Source organism: Ips typographus, linkage group LG6, assembly GCF_016097725.1.
Source record: "Ips typographus isolate SLU linkage group LG6, UJ_Ityp_2.0, whole genome shotgun sequence".
In the NCBI taxonomy this organism is placed as follows: domain Eukaryota; kingdom Metazoa; phylum Arthropoda; class Insecta; order Coleoptera; family Curculionidae; genus Ips; species Ips typographus.
The window spans coordinates 10,254,526-10,269,772 of NC_138427.1; the positions used below are offsets into that span (position 1 = coordinate 10,254,526).

Genomic DNA, 15,247 nt, shown 5'->3' on the forward strand with positions numbered 1-15,247 from the left:
GAAAGAGTCTTAAAAAGTTAACGAAGGAAAAGGGCATATTTTTTACGCACAAAGCCAGTAATTAGGACGCCCTATAAATGAAAAACAGTTCCAAAACATATTTTTGCTTTTTAAAGGACCCTGATGAATAAAACAGAACTACGCAAGATAGCACGAATGTCCGTTGTAATTTACTTTAATGAGGTACTTTCTTGTGAATGACATCGTAGAAGACATTTCGAATTGTGTACGTTTCTTTACGCATACCATAATACACACGCACATTTGAAAACGTTTTCAACCTTGTGTACACAATATATACTTTTTTTAATTTTGTTGGTTTATGTATTGAATCGATACAACATTGCATTTAAATTAAAACCAATAATATTTAAGAAAAAATCTTATTAGAAGACTAATTATTACTTTTAATTTGAAAATCTCGAGTGCTTGTTCTATTGAATATTCATAAAATCTGGATTTAATTCAGAAAGTTTAAAGTGGTTACCAAAAGACGCTAAAGTGCATCAATCGCCAATATTCATTCGAACTGCTCGAGGCACTTCTGGAACTTACTATTTGTCGTGAGAAGTTTTCTGGATTGAAATCCTGTTTTCTATTATATTAAAACGCCATCGAGCCCTTTGCCCTCTTTTATTACAGGAAACTAATTAAGATTGAGTTGCAATTCCTATTGCTTTCCACATTATTTACCAGTAAAGACTATTCTGTATAAGTTTAATCTGAACCTTGTAACTTCTAACTGATTAGGTGCCAAGCAGTATCAAGTCGGTTAATATTAAATTTCTATAGTTCTGATGGAAACTTGCAGATGCATTTACGGAAAAGTTGGAGGGATTTAGATTGTTTCTTTATTTTGAACCATTGCGACGCGAGAAGCAGTGAACTTTGCTTTGGAGTCAAATTACTAAGAGCGCATAATTCAATTCCGAAATACAAAGCAGTATTTTACGAGTTTTCTCGGTAAAATATAAAAGTTTTCTAAACTGAAATGCCTGAGGAAACTTTCTCAACAAACAATTTTTACATCAATTTAAGCCTGCGAATGCTTTGTTCGTTCGCACTGAGGGCACTAGCCTTATTATAGTTTTTTAGCTAGAAATAATACTGGTCAAACCGCAAATAAGAAAGTTAGTGTGAGAGTGATTTTTCTAGTAACAACTAAGAAGATTTTAAATGTTAGCAAATTAATAAAATGTGGCTGTAGAAAGATGTAAATTAATGATAAGTTCCCTTGTGCAGTATTAAATCACAGCAGTTTGGTAGTTTGTACACTTGTTGTTAAACTTTTTGTAACATTTCCAGTGTTTTTATAACGTTTTATGTCAATTCAAATCATTATTACACTTCCTGCCTTACAGTTTTTGCAACATTTTCAGTCTTCGTGAACTATTTTAAGATATTTCAAAACGTTACTAAGACTTTTCTGCAACATTTCTCGATTTTTTGCTACATTTCCTGTCTTTCTATAAAATTTCTAGACTTTCTAAAACATTTTACTGATTTTTTTAATGACCACACTAGAAAAATGTCCAGTACTAGAAAAATAATGGTAAAACACTCTTTGTGAAGAGTGAAAAATAAAAAATTTGAAAATTGTACGTCGACACAGGTTGCGCAACTAATCCGAAGCGACATTAAGGCCAGCCTTAATAAAATTCACAGTTAAACCTAACCCTGCAGGCAAAAACTAATTAGGGAAATTTCGCTAACGTGTCCACCTGCTTTATCTCACAGAGTGAGTAAAAAAGTAGGTGACCAAGCCGCTAAAATGTTGCAGCCGAAACGGCACAAAAACAGAAAAATGAAGAATATGCGCGCCAAACGGCGTCGGAATACGGCGTCGAAGACGTCCCTCAGTTCACCGAAAACTTTGTGTGGAAACGGGCACAGGCGTCGGTTTACTGTCACAAAGTGGTGGAGTCGCGGTCAAATCGTAAATATTTTCAGCGGGTTTTGCGTTATTTTTGTTCAGGGGTTGACATTTCGCGATTTTCAGTAGCGAACCGTTTTTCGGTGCGGTAGTGATGGTGCGAAACTTGGGATAGATCATGAAGTAGGAATTAACCTGAAAGTTATTTTGTAAGTGAGGTTTGTTTAAAAATTGACATTAATAAATCTGTTTTTCATATAAAAAATTTGTAAAGTCGTCAAAACGCCAAACTATGCAAATTTAACTTTGGATTAATGTTGAAACTGGAATTGTGGCATCGATAAGCAAATATCAATACCTGGTTGCACTTATCAGCATAACAGAGTTTTCATGCAAATACCAGCTTAAAGCACATTTCTGATGATTATCGATCCAATATCGATTTTCATCTATATTCAACAAAGTTTTTCAGATAGATAATTTGTAGTAATAATTATTAGAATTATGCAACTTTGATAATCAATAGCGGAAAAACTAAACATACCTAATGACAACTATGCTAAGTCTACATATTTGCGAATTTGTGGTTGGTCAACAAACCAGCATCTTTCAGTTTGCTGCTTTTCTTAACCAATCACAACCTACATACTAGTGCTGTCATTTACGGAAATACTGCACTTGTGGACATTGTGCACTCTGTTAAGTAAATCAAAATTTTTATTTGTCACTGATTTGATCATTTTCTCTTCCAATGTAATCATGTATGACCATTAAAATCCTAATAGTATTTAATAATTGAGACCGTGGAAGCGTAAAATGGTGGAAGGATTATAATTTCACCACGAATTTCAGTTATACCTTTAATATAGCCACTCTAATTAATGAAGGGTTTCCGATCCAACCAAAATGTCGGTCCTAATCTTGTTCACCGATTGATGCGTTACGAATTATCATATCAGGGCCTAAAACGCAGGAATACGTAATGATTTGCTCGCAGCAAATCATAACTTCACACGCAACACCCAAAGGAACACCAGTTCCGCACTAGGGATACTAAAATTAACTTTAGTTTCGGAAGCGAAAATTTTGTTTGATGCTATTTTTGGAATCACTGGCGGTATTTTGATAAGTTGCAGCTGCAGTGTGAAAATATTGTTGACTTAGGTTCTTATATCAGGAACCTGAACTCTTCGTCACTTCCATTATCTAATCATAACTTCGTGCTACTTTTTAATTGAAATCCCATATTTTTTGTTAGACAGCGACCTTAACTTTTGTCGTTTTTTCTGTACTAATGATCGCATGTCCTGGATTAATTTGCTCATTGCACGATCATAGAGAGACTCATTACTTTTATCGTGATTAATATGCCCAATCGTCATTACCATTGTCTTTTGTATAAATTGCTAGCAGGTCACGTAGCTGGATAATTTACTTTTTTCAATATCATCAAGAACTGATATTTTTGTAGTTTAATTTGTAGGAGAAATGAAAGACAAAGTGAGAATTATTATCTTTTTGCAATTATTTTTCATCTTTAGAAAATAGTTTATTAATTCAATGTTTATTCTTTTCTAGGCACATCGAACGGTAAAGCGAAAAGAGTTTGGCTTTGTAAAGTGTTTCATGGCCGGTACTTCTAAGCTTTTTGGTTAAAGGAACTCATTCAGGCCGACATAATGTACTCATTTCAAATTTAGGCGACGTGTTTTGTAGCGGAAAATGGTTATCGACTTTTTTGAAAGGTTGTGCATCATTTTTTCGATAATAAAATACATCATCATACAGACGTTGCGGAATAATACCCTTGGTCTAGAAGACAGTAATTAATCTGGATGAGATACCATTTTGCGCTTCCAGAGTACGGCTGAGGGCCAAAACAAAGAGAATACATCATTTGTTGTCAAAAAGTGGTAAAAATCAAATTATGCGAGGGTTTCATAAAATTTCTTATCGGAAGCATGTCAAGCTATTGCGAAGTCATTCCCTTTTGAACGGAAATCGTTTGGCGTGACGCAATGTCGATCCTCTGAACTTAGGCAGTGCCATTTCGATTGGGGAATGGTAATTGTGTCAATCGAAGTTAGGGTCAAACGACATTTTCCCGTTCCGTAAATAAACAACCAAACGAAAGAGGTCAATCAAATTCCTAGTTTAATATGGCGTGCCTTGTATCTAAAGTGTTATACAAATTTAATAGTATGGAAATATTGTTGATAAGAGTTTCTTTACAAAATCGACTGGAAATACATAAAACATCAATCATCATAATATAATTCAATCAAAAAGCTCTTCGTAAAAATTGCACAGAATAGCACAATTTCAAAACGACATATTGAGGGATAAAATTGATTTTCAAATGAAACATCCTCTTGAAATATCGCGCCTTGCATATTCAGAGTGTAACACAAGTTGGAGAGAAATTCTCAATTTTTACATTTATATCAAACACGTTTTTGAGCATCGGCAATATTGACGATGTTACATTTCATGGATGAAAACTGGAATACAGAGCCAGGCAACTACGTCAGCACAAACCCCGAGAATACAATAAAAACATCCACCCTAAAGAATATATCCAACAATGCGTCTACTTTCCTTTGTAACACGCCAACTTTCTGGACATAAAATTTATACACACGCCGACTTTCTAAAACTTATACTAAAAAGGTCGTCCATATATCCTGTCCCTTCGGGGAATTTACGACACCTGAAATTTTATTCCATAAAATGTTTTATATTGGTTACGCGCTCAGGGGGTTTTCTCTTCTAATTCGGTTCTTCTTTATATTTTAATCGGAATTTATATTATTCAACCCCAGGGAGCCTTTCCTGTTGTAAAAAGTAATACCTTCTGGAAACTGCAATTTTTTTGGTTGGTTACAACTTAGGAAAAGACAAATATTATTCTTTAACCCTCTCAGTTTGTTGGTCAGTTTTTTAGTGTTTTGCTTAATATGAAACTAAATAGTAAACGAATCGTCTTGAATGAGTTATATGATAAGTGAAGTTTTAAAAGCATGTTTTTCTAGTATACCCTATTATTGCGTTAATTTCGAGCAGATTCAATTCGCTTAATCAATCGGATCAGGTAATTGTTTGCAAAGATGAAAATTCCAAGACGTTAAATAAAATAATACGTCACTGTCATCAGCTTTTTAAAGTGTCCCTTCATTATGTTAAGATGAGGAAAATTGAGTTTTGTTTGAATTGAATTTATTGCAAAACTCTTGTCCTTAGTTAGTGTATTAGCTTTGCTTGGTATGGACCTTTTTATTTTGCTCTTGAAAGGTTCCCATGCACAGCTTAGACATATTTATACCAAAGGACCTTAAATTAGGTGAAATAAGCACTTTAAAGACGTTGTATATAATATACATGCAAAATTTCTTTCTATTATCAATTCTTATGGGCGCCTACAAGATGGCTTACAAACTTATCATCCATATTTCGGAAACCAATGACGATAGATTTTTTCTAATTACGTCATCGTGTTCTACGTAAAAAAGTGTCTTAATAATGTTTTAGTTTCAAAACTCTCTTTGGCTTTGTTAAAGAGTGTTTAAAATGCAGCCTCTGACGTTTTCCCAATTTTCCGGAAAACGGAGAAAGATAATTTAATTTGGAAACCGGAAATAAGTGTCACGTAAAATTCTGTAAAACTTTTACAGAGATCCCAATACATGTAGAACCAATTTGGAACACACTGTATAGTGCTTTGATTATGGCACTTTTTATCTGTTACAGTCAAAGTTTCATTTAACTTAATCCTTCTCAAATATATTTTTTTTAAATTCCAGCTTTCCAGACTTGGTGTCAAAGTTTCAAAATAGTTCAGACTCTCCAGATTATTACCTTGAGCAGACTTTTCAATTTGAATATCGGACAACTTTGTTTTCAAAAGTTACAAAAGCAGTTTAACAGAGTAAGATCAGTAGAACTGAAGATTTTGAAAGAACTTTCTAGTCAAGCTACTCAGACAATTAAATACAAAAAATGTAATATTAATGAACAAAAACATTTAATATATTTTGGTGCAGAAAACTATAAATTGCAGTTAAATATTTCGTATCCCAAATCCATTTAATAAAAACTGATGAGGGGACATTTTAAGCGAAATAACAAATACCATGCAATATTTATGTAATTTAAATAATGCCATTCCCCCCGTCACTGATTTTACAAACACAGGTAATAAAAACAGACGGTCGCAATAAAATACATGTGCGGGTTTAATAAATGTGCACTTTTATTAGTATGCCACCCCTCATGCAGTGTTTATTATTATACGAATATCATATCTTCATAAAGCTAATAACTTGTCTAGATCGCGACAGTTAAAAGTGGCCGTTTACTAGAAAATGAATTTTGTGAGATAACATCGATGGAAAAAAATGCCTTGAATATAACCCGAATATATCTATGTTATTTCCGTATTTTATGTTCCCGTGTAACATTTATATAAAGCTAGGAGGACCTTTGAAATCTTGCTGAAAAGATCGTCATTTATTTTGTGTCATCTGACACCTAAAATTTTACCGTTCCAAATATATCATGTCCAGCACGGGACTTTTTCCTCATCCCACTGACCGTCCTTTACAACTTCTTGGAATACCTGCATTACCACTGCGCCACGACTTTATTACCTCGAATGGCGTTACTTACCCTATTACTCACTCGTACAAGGTATGAAGAAAACGTAATTTGTTATTTCACGGAAATTTACTACAAAGAAAATGGTTTTCCCGCTCTCCGGCTGCGGAACAATTTTTTGTTAGAAATGAAAAGGAAATTATATTTTTTCTTGTATTCCGATTCTCAGATAAATTAATAATGAAAGGCCGTAATGGGGATGTTATAAATTTGTTCCATTTTTACTTGTCTTCTGGGAAGGTTGAATTTGAACCGATTTATCATTTCGAATTATCACTTTGTCAGGAATTCTTTAATAAATTCTATCCAAAAGGAAATTTCAGAATGGTGTTAAGGTTTTTGTTATTTTAGTAATAAAAGTAAAAAATTGTGACTTTGTATAATTAAATTCTGCTCCGCTCACACTGTTCTAATCAAAGCCGTTTGAACATTTTCATGTGTTTATAATTTTAAAAGAAAGCCAGTTAATTGGTATTACAAAAGCGGTGGAAAGCTATCCGGTACAGTAAACAATCATCGATAATTTGCATAAAAAACGCGTAGTTTAGTTTGCGATCTGGAATGGCATCCGTTATTTCGAAGCGTATTTGTTCAGTAGTCGATAGTTGGTATCCTGGCTAGAGAGTTTGATTTGTCAAACAATTATTTATGCTTACACAACAAAGCTGTTGACTGATTAAAATTTCCTACTGCCTTTGTGTTCTTTTCCCGGTAATATTACGCTGAAACAATGCCAGTGGAATTCTTAAATATTGACGTAGATTGATATATTGCCATTGAAAAGCCTAAATATATTTTTCTCCACAAGAGCTACTTGATCATCTATTTGGTAGACATAAAAACAGAATGTGCCGTTTTATTTTGATAAATTGCAGGACATTTCAGCGTGTTTCAATGAATTAAGTTACATTAGGTACAAACAATTTGTATGCAGAACATAATCAATCATAGTTAGTCACCGGCTTATATAATTACTTTTTGTATTTCCAGTTAATCCTATATTTCTGGCAAAGTTTGCTTCAGGAAAAGGTGTAATCAATCTGGCGTTAACAGTACCTCAGTAAGCTATTATTTATATAATGGCCTCCTAACTCATATACATGTCATGTAAGTATTTTTATTCCATTTAAAATTTATTAGCCACAGGATCGTGTGGTTGAGATTACGCGTCTCGACTTAATACCAAACATTAGTGTGGAATATCACGGCATCAGCTATCGTATATCAAATTAGGCCCAAAACACGGTAAGCACTTTTAGGCTTTTATAACAATGTCACATAACTTTTTGGTAATTATTATTAAATATGAGTAAAATTGTATAACGCAAAACTAAGTTAAGTTTAAACAACTTAACTGGCTTTAATTAAATTTGAATTTAAATAAACCTTTGTAGTCATGTTTTGGTTCAGCGTTTAGAAAGTATGAGAGTCAAGTCATTTGTAGGTCGTGAATCTAGGCTGAAATATGTAATTTTGTAAATTTTTTAGGTTCATCTTTCAGATTTATTTATTTGTCCTTTATAATAAAAAAATAAAAAAAATCACAAAAACTATTAAATTACAATTTGTATTCTTCTTTCCTTACTTCTCTCAATTCTTCTTGTTTTGGTCTGTAGAAAAAACATTTTTCAATGCAGTTCTACAGGCCATTAAATATCTTCCGAACAGGACAAACTGTAAACAACGAATTACGAACAGCAGAGTTTAAAAATTCAGCTTAACAATATACGTTTGAGCTGTATGTAGTTATGTAACAACAACTTTAATTCGGCTAAAACAAGTTGAAATACTCTTAGTGGGTCAACGTTGCCCTGAATACTAATTAATTTTACTCTCTACGGCAAAAACTTTGTACAACAATAACACACCATAACATAGTCGTAACCTTTTTTAATATTCCACATGCCCCGGCTATTTTCAAGTCATTTGTTTCCGAAACAAAGACCTTAGCTGATTTGTAACAATTATTTGCACCTGTTCCCATCCGTTTGTTTGATATGTGCCAGACGCAAATGTCGCGATTTTACTGGATGCTCTGCCTCTATGGACTGGTCCAGATAAATGACGTTACAATATATCATGTGGAGCAAAAATGAAATTGCGTGCTAAAATTATGAAGTACGGTTATTATTCCAACGTCAGCTCGAACATTTATAATTGTATGAAGTACGGGGTTGTAATAGTAATCGAGTTTCGTTAGAACGCAAAAGTTTTTGCACTCAATAAATTTTTAGTTTAAAAACAACCAATATTGGGTTGTAGCTTGTTGTATTAGTGAATTAACTCTCTTTATAACAACAGCTAATTAGATTCCTATTAGTTATTATAGGATGTAGTTGCAGCATTTAGAAAACTTCCTGGTTTCATGAATGTAACAATTATTAAATTAATTTTGAAATCATCATCAAACCTATTGTTACTAGAATTTATTTATAATGTTATCTCAATAGTTGAACTTTCACCAAACTGGGAATTACCCCGATTATAAAATTCTCATTGTTCAATGCCTGACAGATATAAACATTGTTCCTAAATTGAATTTCGTAGCTATATAAATATTCATGGAACTAGACCCATAATTTAATATAAATTACCATAGACAATACAAATCGTTTTCATACAGAGCATTCACAATTATCTATCAGTTAACCATTCAACAAAATTATCTATGTTGGCCAGGTTTTCTCTGGCGTGGAAACTTTCCCTATTTTAACTGCAACAGTTATACAGTTTATAGATAATAATAATATATTAAATTGTTTATATTTTTTTACATTCAAAATATGATCGTTTTATCGAGTTCAAGTTTGATATCATATTAATGCTCCAACATGCAAATAACCCTGTTAAATTTTACCCTAAACCGATAGAGGCACTAGCCTAACTGTTTAAACAGGTCCGGGGCAATGTTAGCCGTAAATTGGAATTAATATTTATCGGTACTGATTGGCTTACGTACCCAATGATACGTATCACCAATTTTATGGGTTAGCATTTACGTGCAGTGACAGCAACATTCTAGCCTCCTAAAATATATTGCCTAGTCTAATCGACGGTTAGTGTAAACGCAGTTCCGGAATAAGCTGCTGTTTAGTTGTCCGATATGTTTATTAGGTTCACCCTGAATTCTAGATTATGTTGTTTCAACGTGTTTTGGATAATATTTGAATACAATAAACATTAGACAGAAGAAGAAGTTGGTATTTTTTTACTTAGAAGTTAGTAATTTTTAGATTTTGACCTAAAATACCACGCAAACATTTTACACTTAACAAATTAGATAAGCAAACTTTTCTACTGAACCAATGCAATAAAGTTGTCGACTTTGTAAATAAGTTTGATGGCTACCACTTGAGCTAAGAACAATACGACGTCCTTATCAACATGAAAATAATTAAAGAAGTCTTGAGAACTTCTTTAGAGTGCACAAGGGAGTGAATTGAAAAGAAAACTTTTTGTTTATAGACAACATCAGCCAGTTTTAATTCAGTTGTTGTTACTTTGAGAATTATTATAGTTAGGTCGGTCCTTTTATCTATTGTGGTTCAACGTAAATTTTAATACAAAACTGAAGAAGATAGAAAATAGCTTCGAGTTTTAGCCACCAGGTGAAGGTCTAAATTTTCTGTCATTTCCCTAGAGATAGTGTCGCACCGTTCGTTTTATAGTCTTTATAAATCAACCTAGTATCGATACACCATGATATGCATTACTATTCGATATGGTAATAGTTGGGACGGTATCGAGCTCGTAAATTCTAAGTAATATTCACGAAAACTGTTCGCCAAATGCGATGCCGGAAAGCCACGTGGAATTTTTGAGAGCGTCTTACATTTTAGATGGGGGTCAAGTTTCTCTATAGGTCAAATGCGAGAACAAAGAAAATTCAACCCACAACCAGCAATATTTCAATTGGATGACATGATTACGGTTTAAAAAAACCTTTGTTATATTCCTATAGTGACCTACACTTAAATTTTCCAAGAGGTTTACAGCTATGAAACGTTTTATAACTTTGCAAGGTTCGTAACCAGCGCTACTATAATGCAACATCTCAGCTTTATCGCAAACATAAATCGCATTTCCGCATATTAGCAATGAACCAAAACTTCGATAGCTTACTTACACTACCAAACCCAGTAACGTTAACCGCACCCTAAAGTTATAAGGCACTCTATGGTAGTAAAACTTGAAGACGTTTTAATCTAGTTTATATTAAACGAAATGAAAATTATGGTGAACTTATATTAAAACGTGGTACATTTCACACACACACACACCCTGTACATTATGACGTCATTTGGTGCAACTTTTAATGGCCTACAACACTTTATGGTATGTTGTACCACAAGGATGCAGTTCCAAAAATGTACAGGGTGACTCAACACAAATTTGCACCAAACTGGTTGTTTAAAACTCTAAAAGTGCTCTATTTGAAATTGGACACCCTGAATTACGTTATTATATTCAGCTTTTTAAGGTCTACTTTACAATTTACTATGTGCTGTACAAAAAGTGTAAGTACAGTGTTATATACAGGGAGATCCTTTCACTTTCAGGTTGACTTTACACATGACGTACTCAGGTGAAACAATCACCGGTTGATAGGTTTGACAGTTATTTGACTGCAGTCACGTGCAGCGCAAATGTCAGAAGTGCAATTTATAGAGCAGCAGTAAATTGCTGTGTTGTTTGTTTCACTACATTCTAGAAATGGGTTTTTACTCGGTTTTTTAAATTTTCAAGGGTTTAATCCATCAAAGTTCAGAGAAAAAACAGGTTTTCTATTCTAAAGTTTTCTATTTCTAAGTCTAAAGTATTATTATTATTATACTTTAGACTTAGACGTAAGTACTAATAATATATAATAATTAAGTAAGTATTATTATATTATAATTAAGATAAACAACTCACAGAATTAATTGTCATGTGTTATACACGACAAACACTAAAACTTAGTTAAATGTCCGACAGGGCTATTATTTAAGAAATAATGCCTTAGAGCGTTATTCTTCATAATGCCCTCTGACCATTTTTTAAATAAATATCTACAGAATGAAAGTCGGACATTAAATATTGAAGACACCACATGGATTATAGGAAATAATGCCCACGGTCAAAGTACATTATCTGTCTCATGCATTATTATCCTTATAATGCCCTTGGTATCTTAATTACTATAATTAGCGCTATACATATACTATACATATACTAATTCTAAAGCTTTTTACAAAAAGAAATTCGTTTGTGAACTAACACCTAAATTGCTTCATATCATTACTATCCGTTATAACTGTGGTGCTGTATTTGATTAAAAAAGTAACAAAACCGAATTTAATTAACTTGGTAATTAATTTTTAATCTATTACCACCACAATTGGCGACCAAAAATTGCGTTTATCGTTCGAAAAACATTAAGCCAAAATGGGTTATTGACGATTTATTGGTCCGGTCCTAATTTCAACGCGATTTAATTTTACAAGTGGCCCCTACAACACGGATTTGATGAAACTGACACAGCCAATATATTACGGTTGCTTTAATTTATTAATTGAATAAAATCGTACTGAATTAGTCTTGGGAGAACAAACGTGATTATGGAACGAAAAAAAGTGTTTTAAACGGTGGAGTGAAATGAAAAATGGAAGTCGTTTAAAAGTTTTGAGCGTAACGTCAGAGTCATTGGGGAATTGCAAAATTTAAGTTTTAGGGGCTATTTGGGATACACACTTTATAAATTATAGGGGAGTTTTAGATTTATGCCCTAACTATTTTATGGCGGAGCGCTTCAGTAATCCATTGAAAAGTTTCGAAATTTTCTATGGCCCAATTAAAGCCAGTGAAGCAAAACGCGTTTGCCTTAAACTAAATTTGGTATGCCGGTGAACTTTTCAAATTATGTTACCAAATATTTTGGGATTTGACGTGACTGCACTGGACCGCAGCGAAACGCAAATATGGCTGTTTCTGGACCAGTTGCTAAATTAGTTAGGAAATGTTGAAAGTCAACGACCCCCTACGTTGCAATTTGATAATATGCAGATGTTATTAATTTAACACTCTACAGCATGCACAAACTTCATGACGAATTAACGTAATGTAAGTAAATACCAAATTAGACAGATTTCACAGCATCTCTCAGACTATTCCTTTCAAACAGTCTGTGTAAACGCGATTAACACGAATCATGACAAAGCCCATTTTTGAATAGAAAAATAAATACGCCTTAAAATGGAAACCATAAAAGCGCTTCAGCAATGAGGAACGAAAAGAGATTTTAAACCTTCCACTTAAGGCAAAATAAAATTGCAATAAAACTTTTGCGTGGAATTGGTTTTCTGGGGCACGGTGAAATTAATTTTCGGATGGTGTTTGGAATTCATATTTTCAAAGGGTTTTCCTTGAAATATGTGGGCTGGGGCTATAAATTTTTGCTTGCTCAGCGGGATTTTTAAAATTTGTGAAGTCGGTTGCTTGCTCAATTTGGCGTGTGATTAAATACGAAACCATTTCAACTTTGAAACCATTATTTTTAGTTTGCCTTCCCGTTGAATTAAATGAAAAGTAAACGTACGTTTTCTTGGTCCAAAAATTTTGACAGAAACTCAAAGATTCAAAATTTTCAATTTACTTGACAAAGTTTTTAAACTATTTTTGCTAAAAAAATATACAGCTTGCTCTTTAATTTGGAATGATTCGAGCATGCAATTTTCGCTAAAGCTTCCCGAAATTAATGTTGTTACGTATATAAAACGCCAAAGCTGTTTAATAATGCAGAGACCCATAATGGGAAAAACAGATTATCTGGAAATCCCATTCGGAATTATCCCAATTCAATACCGAATCACATTATTTTTCGCATCAAGTGATATTGACGTTTTGTATTAGGTTACGCGTACTTTTTTGCCCTGCTAACAGTAATCATAGATTTTTTGTGCTCATTTTCAAATAGAGAAAATTTGTATAACAAAATTGATTGAATACTTTTCACGTCTTGCCTGCTATTTGTACCTTTATTAAAAATTCGGTGTCATACATTTTCTAAATGGGATCAGCGATATGGCTTATTCACTGAGCGTGTCGCAGTCTCCCTGCGGAATCATAAAATTGAACTTTAGTAGGTGTCTGGGATGCATATTTTATGAAGATTCCGTTACTTTTGAATTAGAATATATAGTGATCATTATTATAAATTAGTTTGGCAAATTGCCATTTAGGGCGTACTATATCAAACGGTTCGATTTTTCGTTCAAAACAAGCGAATTTATAATTATCCAGACAAATTAAAACAAAATTGACCGGAATTTAATGAAATTTTGTTAATTATTTACTAAATGCATGCAGGATGTAATTAACTAAATGTTTTTATTCGTTTAATAAACTGTTTGATTAAAGTTAGTCTAATATTAAACAGTTTTCACATTATTGCTGTGGTTGGCGTTAGATTCTCCTATACGAGAAGGTTTTTTGGTTATTTAAATGTTATAGTTTATTATGCACTGAAGGAATTTAATTGGTTTCAGGTCCTCCGAGCTGATTATTCTTCATGAGTTCCATTAAGGTAAGTCAGTAGAACGTTAGGTAGGTTTTTTCGTCCTTTTTGGATTAAATTATGTTTATATTGTTGCATTTAAAATTGTACCAAAAAATGTGCTTAAGAGTGGAGCATATTGAAGGTAGTAGTAATAATAAACATAAAGGGCTTTTTAGAATCAAAGTTGAAAATTAAGTTTAGAGAGTTATAAGAAAAATGTTACAAATGAACAAAATTTATAAAGTGTCATAGTCACATGATTATCCAGCCAATAAAGGTCAACATTTCTCCAGTTGGAAATCGGTTAGTGACGACAGCTACGGTTTACCTAAAGAAAACAGAAAATGTAAGGTAGACGAAAACTTGCGTTTATGAGAATCTGCTCAGATGGACTTTATATAATATTTTGATCGAAATCACGACAGTTCTAACGAACCACATCTTAAGAACAACTGTCAAACTGCATCTGCTCAGCAAACTGACGTAGTTATGACGCCATTTATTTCTCTATAGTTGTCTAACATCACGAACTTTGAGAGGAATTTCAAGATTTGGTCAACAAATGGATCGCAAGTTTTTAATATTTTCTGAATATGAGATACAGTATCAATAACATTGTTTGCTTCATATAATTTACAGGTCGTGTTCATCTTCTACCTACACACATTGAGACGTTATCAACTTTAACCTTTACGTGACAAATATACACCTGTGTAATCCCACTCGAGAAACATAATAATAACTGAAAAACTGTATTCTATTGGATCCTACCTGTAAATCAATATTAAAGGGATTGTAACAATCATACCAATTTGGAGTTTTGGCAACCTACTAATTTTACTTGCAACTAGAAACTCAATTTTCAACCACTCTAACAAGTATTGATTATTCTATCTGCGTGATGCTCTGCATTCCCGCGGCTAATTGCAACATGCTCTTTTGTTATAGCTGCTTCATTCATTTGGGCTGCCATTGCCTTTTCACTAGCGGTGCCAAACAACACCTCACAAATTGGATAGTAGATTTATTATTCTGTTGAAAAAAAAGGTAGAATCCGCGTTCACGAAGATAATAGGCTAGAATAATGAACAGTTCTTGTTTTTGAATTACCCTCCCCCAACCCAAACAAATTGAATGGTACACACATTAATAAAAATGGCATTCAAAACATGTCGGCGTTGATATTA

At 33.2% G+C, this 15,247-nt stretch overlaps 1 protein-coding gene across 3 annotated transcripts in view; it reads left to right on the forward strand.

Annotated features, from left to right (window-relative positions):
* The first annotated feature begins 1,857 nt into the window (after window positions 1–1,857).
* The window catches only part of Ten-a (Teneurin-a transmembrane protein), a 155,851-nt gene continuing 142,461 nt past the window's right edge, over window positions 1,858–15,247 (forward strand). For all 3 annotated transcript variants that reach the window (XM_081982261.1, XM_081982262.1, XM_081982263.1), the window contains exons 1-2: window positions 1,858–2,082; window positions 14,050–14,087. The gene's annotated coding sequence lies outside the window, so the exon portion shown is untranslated. The remainder of the gene's footprint in view (window positions 2,083–14,049; window positions 14,088–15,247) is intronic.